The sequence below is a fragment of the Bufo gargarizans genome, unplaced genomic scaffold, assembly GCF_014858855.1.
Source record: "Bufo gargarizans isolate SCDJY-AF-19 unplaced genomic scaffold, ASM1485885v1 original_scaffold_1680_pilon, whole genome shotgun sequence".
NCBI lineage: Eukaryota > Metazoa > Chordata > Amphibia > Anura > Bufonidae > Bufo > Bufo gargarizans.
This window is the reverse complement of record NW_025334464.1, coordinates 1-6388: the sequence shown is the minus strand read 5'-3', so window position 1 is coordinate 6388 and position 6388 is coordinate 1.

Here is a 6388-nt window from a genome sequence, read left to right as displayed (position 1 = left end):
CTGTAAGAATAATCCCAGGAAGAAGCCACCGCTCACTACACTAAACGTGGTGCCACAGTTGTAGCAATGCTGTACTGTAACTCTCATCATTCTTGTAGTGTAAGGCTGAACCACACGTAGGGTTGGGGTACTGCAGTCTTGATAGACTGAGGCCTCATCTTCAGGAACTAAAAAACTCGATGAACTCAACACAACATTCTTACAGGATTCTGACCATATATTTTTATAGTTCAGAACCTTGCAAAATAATTAATTCCTTTAAAAAGTCAAATTTGATTTGCAATAATCAAGTATGATGGTCTGTATTCCTGGAAAATCCTTCTTAGGGGTTGAATCGTTAAATTGTCTTGTAAAAACCTTATTATTTGGTGCTCAAACTTTTGTTACCTTAAAGGGTTTTTGCGAAATTCTGATATCGATAGGTCCAATACCAAGGCTCCACGCTGAGGTGAGTGCCATTTATCGGACAGCTGTTGTGCTTGGTATTGCAGCTCAGCCACATTCATTTGGATGAATGTGACCTCACTGGCCTAGAAAGAGACCTCAGAGCTGACTGGAGCACCATGGGCTCTTCAAAGAGCTGATTGGCAGGGGCCAATTTCAGAATACCCCCCCTGAGGATAGGTCATCAATAGGGCATCTTGGAAAACCCAATCTGGAGACAATCATTCAATTGCAATCAATCTTCATTAGGCCTCCTGCACACGAACGTGTGCGCCCCGTGGCCACGGCAGCCGCAGCGGATCGCGGACCTATTCACTTTAATGGGTACACGATCTGCCCGTTCCGTAAAAACATAAGACATGTTCTATCTTTTTGCGGAACATAAGTACGGGACAAAACAGTGCTCCCATGGGTTTCCGTTCCGCAATACGGCCACGGGGCACACACGTTTGTGTGCAGGAGGCCTTAAAGTGAAAGGGACATACAGAGTCCCACTACAACAGCTATTGGCTAGAAAGTGCATACGGGGGGGATTTGTGTGTCTAAAGTTTATTTGTGATATTTCTGCACTGCCTTATAATGTTTTGCACTGATTTATGCCATTTCAATTCAAAATACCCCTGAGATTGATGAGCAGCTGAAAGAGGGAGTGTGGGGTTTTTGTCTGTTAGGGCAATGCACGTCTATGGCTAATAGATGTCATAAAACTGGGTTGGAATTTAACACTCTCAGCAAACATTTACTTCAGTTTATAGCTTCCAGCGCAGCTTTGTAGAATCCGCCGTTCAGCATCAGGAACTGCAGAGAAATTTGGGAGTTACAGTATGTGCACCTCTCAGCTTACACCTTATGTAAGGATTGCTATGTATTGGCAGAGAACGCTGGACATAAAACATGCTTCAGGCAGAACTTTGTTGGAATTGTTGTGCTAACATTTAGTTCCTCCCTAGCCTATGGCGAGGGTCTCTTTCTCTTTTTTTTTTTTTTTTTTTTTTTTACTTTCTTTGAAGGAAATGGATGTGTGGGGTCATGGGAGATATGGCCTCTAGCTTGTATACATAGAAACATAGAATGTGTCGGCAGATAAGAACCATTTGGCCCATCTAGTCTGCCCAATATACTAAATACTATGGATAGCCCCTGGCCCTATCTTATATGAAGGATGGCCTTATGCCTATCCCATGCATGCTTAAACTCCTCCACTGTATTTGCAGCTACCACTTCTGCAGGAAGGCTATTCCATGCATCCACTACTCTCTCAGTAAAGTAACACTTCCTGATATTACTTTTAAACCTTTGCCCCTCTAATTTAAAACTATGTCCTCTTGTAGCAGTTTTTCTTCTTTTAAATATTCTCTCCTCTTTTACCTTGTTGATTCCCTTTATGTACCGTACCTTCATTTTAAGAGGGAAATTTCAGGAATTTTTTTTTAATTTCAAATAAGCTGTAAGCATTAGCAATCCGCCGCACAGACAGAAGAAGGAGCGACCGGCGGCCACAGCGCACGTGAGTATAATGCGCTGCTCTCTGCTCACTAACATACCATGGCAGCCAGGACTTCAGTAGCGTGACTCCTGGCTGCCATGGTAACCAATCGGAGCCCCAGCATTACACTGCTGGGGCTCCGATCGGAACTGCAAACTGCCACCAATGATGGGGGGAAAGGAGGGGGACCCTGTGGGATATGGCCGGCACATTCATTGGTGGCGCAGTGGCCACAGTCCCTCCCCTCCTACTCTGTCCTCATTGGTGTTCAGCGGCAGCCGCGCACAGTGGGGAGGGAGAGACTCCCTCCTCCTCCCTCCTCCCTCCTCCTCTCTCCGCTGTGCCGGCCGGCTCAGTCCTGCCTCTCTGGCCTCCGGAGGACACGTTTCAGCCCTAATCGGCGTATAACACGCATTCATCATTTGCCCCCTATTTTCAGGGGGAAAAAGTGCGTGTTATACGCCGATAAATACGGTATTTAAAAGTTTCTATCATATCCCTCTGTCTCGTCTTTCTTCCAAGCTATACATGTAAAGGTCCTGTAATCTTTCCTGTTAAGTTTTATCCTGCAATCCATGTACCAGTTTAGTAGCTCTTCTCTGAACTCTCTCCAAAGTATCAATATCCTTCTGGAGATATGGTCTCCTGTACTGTGCACAATACTCCAAATGAGGTCTCACTAGTGCTCTGTAGAGCGGCATGAGCACCTCCCTCTTTCTACTGGCAATACCTCTCCCTATACACCCAATCATTCTGTGCAGTTCTTTGACATTGTCTGCCTACCTTTAAGTCTTCTGAATTAAGTTTTTACACCCCAGGTGCATTATCTTGCACTTATCAACATTACATTTTAGTTGCCCGATTTTTGACCATTCCTCTAGTTTTCCTAAATCCTTTTCCATTTGGTGTATCCCTCCAGGAACATCAACCCTGTTACAAATCTTTATGTCATCAGCAAAAAAGACACACCTTACTATCGAGGCCTTCTGCAATTTTGCTGATAAAGATATTAAACAATATGGGTCCTAGAACAGATCCCTGAGGTACCCCACTGGTAACAAGACCATGGTCTGAATATACTCCATTGACTACAACCCTCTGTTGTCTGTCCCTCAGCCACTGCCTAATCCATTCAACAATATGGGAGTCCAAGCACAAATACTGCAATTTATTAATAAACCTTCTATGTGGGACAGTATCAAAAGCCTTACTAAAGTCTAGATAAGCGATAATCAAAAAATCTATAAGATTAGTTTGACATGATCTCCCTGAAGTAAACCCATGCAGTTTTTCATCTTTCAATCCATGGGATTTTAGATGTTCCACAATCCTCTACTTAAAGGGATTCTGTCACCAGGTTTCACCCCCTCCAGATAAAAATATGGTTATGTTCAGGGAGCTTTAACCATTCCTAATGTGGTCTTATATATTGTAATCTGTAGGCTCATTTTGCTAAAAATACGCTATTACTAACCTGTCATTCATAAAAATAAGGTGCCCAAGGGGATGTAAATGGCTCCAAGCTGCCGTGCGCACCCGCTGCCGTTCGTTCCCAGCGCCGCCTCATAATCTTATGTGACGGCTCCCGCTCTCCCTCCCTCCCTCCCCCTCCTCCTGCTGTAAGATTGCTGTGATGCCTCCCCCTCCTCCTGCTGTAAGATTGCTGTGACGCCTCCCGCTCTCCCTCCCTCCCCCTCCTCCTGTTGTAAGATTGCTGTGACGCCTCCCGCTCTCCCTCCCCCTCCTCCTGCTGTAACATCCAACACCCAAAAGATTAGCAAAATGAGCCTACAGATTACATTTATAAGACCACATTAGGAATGGTTAAAGCTCGCTGAACATAACCATATTTTTATCTGGAGGGGGTGAAACCTGGTGACAGAATCCCTTTAAGTGTAGTTTCCACTAATTTTCCCACTATTGATGTCAGGCTTACTGGCCTATAGTTGCCGGATTCCTCCCTACTACCTTTCTTGTGAATGCGCACAACATTTGCTAATTTCCAATCTTCTGGGACGACTCCTGTTGCCAGTGATTGGTTAAATAAATCTGTTATTGGTTTTGCTAGTTCACCGCTGAGCTCTTTTAATAGCTTTGGGTGTATCCCATCAGGCCCCTGTAACTTATTTGTATTAATTTTAGACAGCTGACTTAGAACCTCTTCCTCTGTAAAGACACATGCATCAAAAGATTCATTAGTCTTCCTTCCTAACTGAGGTCCTTTTCCTTCATTTTCCCTTGTAAAAACTGAACAGAAGTATTCATTGAGGCTGTCAGCTAGTTATTTATCTTCCTTCTTTTGTTTTTAATTTGGTAATTCCTTGTTTTAGTTTCCTTTTTTCATTTATGTATCTGAAGAATGCCTTATCACCTTTTTTCACTGACTGAGCTCATTTCTCTTCTGCCTGTGCTTTAGAAGCTCTATACAAGATGAGTTACGACCTCTAGCCTGGATAAAAGATGAGATACGGCCTCTAGCCTTGATACAAGATGAGATACGGCCTCTAGTCTGTGTACAAGATGAGAAACAGCCTCTAGACTGGATACAAGATGAGATCCGGCCTCTACCCTGGATACAAGATGAGATACGGCCTCTAGCCTTGATAAAAGATGAGATACGACCTCTAGCCTGGATACAAGATGAGAGACGGCTTATATCCTGGATACAAGAGGAGATACAGCCTGTAGCCTGAATACAAGATGAGATATGGCCTCTAGCCTGGATACAAGATGAGATACGGCCTCTAGCCTGGATACAAGATGAGATATGGCCTCTAGCCTGGATACAAGATGACATATGGCCTCTAGCCTGGATACAAGATAAGATACAGCCTCTAGCCTTGATACAAGATGAGATACGGCCTCTAGTCTGTGTACAAGATGAGAGATAGCATCTAGACTGGATACAAGATGACATCCGGCCTCTAGCCTGGATACAAGATGAGATACGGCCTCTAGCCTTGATAAAAGATGAGATATGGCCTCTAGCCTGGATTCAAGATGAGAGACGACTCATAGCCTGGATAAAAGATGAGATACAGCCTGTAGCCTGGATACAAGATAAGATACAGACTCTAGTCTGTGTACAAGATGAGTTACGACCTCTAGCCTGAATACAAGATGAGATATGGCCTCTAGCCTGGATTCAAGATGAGAGATGACTCATAGCCTGGATAAAAGATGAGATACAGCCTGTAGCCTGGATACAAGATAAGATACAGACTCTAGTCTGTGTACAAGATAAGTTACGACCTCTAGCCTGGATACAAGATGAGATATGGCCTCTAGCCTGGATACAAGATGAGATACGGCTCATAGCTGTGATAAAAGATGAAATACAGCCTGTAGCCTGGATGCAAGATGAGATACGGCCTCTAGTCTGTGTACAGGATGAAATACGATTGGGTATGGAGGCATACAGGTTCTGTATGGTATCCTCTGGCACATTTTCCCACAGATGTCACATCTGGGCCTGTAAATCATGCACGCTTGTAGGTCGGTAAAGCTGGCGCCCAAAGGAAATGTAATCTGGTGGAGAAGTTCCTGGGCAACCTTCGCTGTGTGCGGACGAGCAGTATCCTGCTGAAAGCACAATGAATAACAACTGTGCGCTGCTCTTTAGACAGAAATAGATGAAGAAAGTTTGCTCACAAAATGTTCCAGTGTGTAATATTCTTCTTAATATGGACCACATCTCCCAGCTCTACACTTTAAATATTCCAGGTACCCGTGAATGTAACTGTTGTCACACCATACTTTGGGCAGTGAGATGTGTCCTGACATCAGCAGGACATGCATGGGCGTTGCTAGGGTCTCAAAAGATCTGGGTCCCAATGCATACGGCCCCAGTCGACGTCCACCTCCCACCTCCCCGCCCGCACTAGGACTAAAGACATTTTACTTGCTTTACTTGCTGCAAAGACACTATTAAACATACAGGAGTATACAGCAGCACATACCTCTCACATTTAGGGCTTCCTGGGTGACGTCTCATCTGATGTAGGGTTGCACTGGGTATCGAATTTTCGATACCCAATCAATATTTTTGTACACAGATCGATATGATACCGTGCCATGTTCTCATCAGCTGGCACAGAGGAGAAGGAGGCAGTCCCTCCCTCCCCACTGTGACGTGGCTGCCACTGCACCAATGAGAATTTAATGAGGAGAAGGATGGGATGGACTGTTGCCACTGTGCTTTTTTATGACCATTTTCAAACCCTAAAAACTGATGAATTTCACTGGCTTATACCAACCACCCATCATGGCCCAATATTGGCCCCCAGCATAAAACGTGTCCCCCACAGTGGCCCCCAGAATTAATAATGTTCTTCATAGTTGCCCCCAGCATTAATAATGTCCCCATTGTAACCCTAGACTAAATTATCTCCCCGTTGTGGCCCTAAAATGATCTCCCTCAAAGTGGCCCTTCCCAGCAGTAGTAATGTCCCCCCATAG